This window comes from Echinops telfairi, unplaced genomic scaffold (assembly GCF_000313985.2).
Source record: "Echinops telfairi isolate 266 unplaced genomic scaffold, ASM31398v2 ScPeMD7_655;HRSCAF=1070, whole genome shotgun sequence".
Lineage (NCBI taxonomy): Eukaryota > Metazoa > Chordata > Mammalia > Afrosoricida > Tenrecidae > Echinops > Echinops telfairi.
In genome coordinates, this window is record NW_022104553.1 from 5427128 (window position 1) to 5429481 (window position 2354).

The window sequence follows — 2354 nt, forward strand, 5'->3', positions numbered from 1 at the left end:
GGGTTCCACGACTGTCAATCTTTACAGAAGCAGACTGCCACCTTTCTCCCATGGCGTGGCTGGTGGGTTCTAACACCAAACCGGGTCAGCTTTTAACCACTACACCACCATGGCTCTTTGATGACACACAAGGGAATAGGATGTACAACTCAAATATGTATACTTAAACGTCTTTCTATTGTGAACTTTTACATGCCTGCTGGTGTACGCATGTGTACATACTGTTGCTGCTTTTCTACTCAACTCTGGAGAAAAACTCACGAAGATAATGATTAATTTCAAATATAAAAAAGGGCTATTTGCAGTAGCTTATGACTCAAATGAAGGAGACTGTAAAGCATAAAGCTAATAGGCTTTCTCATTTTTGTTTGCAATGAAGGTGAAATCTATTTTTAGTAGATGCAGGAGTTTCCATAATTTGCTATAAAATTAAAAGAATGCCTAGAGATTTGGTTAGAGAAGATGCAATAATAACTGTGCATGACTGCCATTTCCCTGGGCTCATATCCCAAGGTATGTAGTTCACGGTTTTCTTGAGGAGAGATCATGAAGAGTAAGTTGGCAAGCCAAGAACTTGTAGCCATGACTCCATAACTGATAGTATCAATCCTACTCCTAGTTCATTAACAGATACTGCAAGTCTCTGCAAAACGGAATGTGTACACAAAGACAAAACAAAACAAAATCTAAAAAAAAAAAAAATCAACCCAGTCACTCTATATGCATCACTTATAGAGTAGTCAGTCTCGGGAAGCTCTTCTAATGAGGGATGATGCCTTGTGGCTATTCAGAACACAGACTAGCTCCAGCTTACAAGCAAATACGGGGCTGGATGCATGAATTAAGGCAGAATACAAGATAATACTAACAACAAAATTAATACATACACACTAGTCCTTTTTCAAATAAATATTTAAATCATATTTCCATTTTATATTTACTAAAGGCAATTTGCAAGGAAAAATACACACACACACACACTGGCTGCTTTTCACAATATCGTCTTTTCAGAGCTCTTTCATTAAAAAAAAGAAAACAAATCCCTACTTAGTCGTTTTGTGAGGTTTTCAAAAACAAACTAAAATACATCGAAAACAAAGCATGCCCATGCAATGAAGTACTAATGCTTGCATGACCTACTGCTCAAACTGTCTACCCACATTAGAACCAGTGCTAATAGGCCATATTTGTATTTTAGAAGACCATTTACTATTACAGGGGTCTCATTTAAAATAACAAAACACAACATACAACAAATTTATTATTGTCCAAAATAGGTATTTCACATTTAGAATCTCCAGTGCATACAAAGACCCATAGTATAAAATAATTTTGCCAGAAAACACAGGCGGCTTTTCCAGTACCCTCTTGGAGTCTCAACTTAAGAGCCTGGGAAAATGACAACTGACCTCAATTTGTGTTGGTGGACATTTTGTACGTGAAGCTTCCTGTGAATAAACAAAAAGGATGCCTTTCTTTCCACCAAATTTTCAATTTTTAGAAATTTGAGGGAATTTCTTGGGATATTTGACTTAAAACATTGATTTTCCACCATTCCTTTCTAGCTGACTAGTTATTTTTCTTTCTTATAACAAGTAGCACAATGTAATTGTTATAATTACTGGCTCCTCTTTACTACTAAAAGGTCCACGCAGTACCTACAATGATTCTTGGCTCTATTGAATCCTTCCTTTGTATTTGTAGAACCCATGCCCTGCTGTTGAGTTTATTCTGCCTCCCAGAGAACCTATATAGGACTTGCAAGATAAATCTTTATGGGACTAGCCAGCCTCATCTCTCTTGCAGCGTGGCAGGTGGGTTTGAACTGCCAACCTTGCAGTTACCAGTCCAATGTCTAACTCACAGTGCCTCCCTGGCTTCTTTTGAATATATATAGGTACTCTACATATAGTTTCATACTAGCAGTCAAATAAACATTAGTTTCACATTAAAACCAGGTAGGTTGTAGTCTTAGTCCTTGGTTTACCATGAAGGCATGTGAAAGAAGGCATTACTAAATTCAAGTGGCCCAATTTCCAGATCAGGAAAGGCTGCTCTGTGCTGTCTTTTCAACAAGACACCACACTGCCATTCAACCATTTTTTTGTGGTTTGTTTTACTGGATTATTTTGCAGTTACTTCTTTTATTTTTCCTTTCCTTTTAAAAAACTACATAAATCCATTTGTGCTTCAAACTTCAAAACAAATGTGTGCTTCAAACTTGGTAACAATCTTACAGTCAAGTAGCACATATTACAAAGTCTCTTAATAATCTTCAGTAAATACAGGGAATCCAGGACGGATGAGCCCTATAGGACCAGTGGTGTGAGTGGCAGGTAGGGTAAAGGGAGAAT

General features: G+C 37.3%; 1 protein-coding gene across 1 annotated transcript in view; it reads right to left on the minus strand.

Moving 5' to 3' along the window:
* Window positions 1-2354, minus strand: part of EEF1E1 (eukaryotic translation elongation factor 1 epsilon 1) — a gene marked incomplete at its 5' end in the record, with an annotated part of 18448 nt that overhangs the window by 1074 nt on the left and 15020 nt on the right. The window lies entirely within an intron of this gene.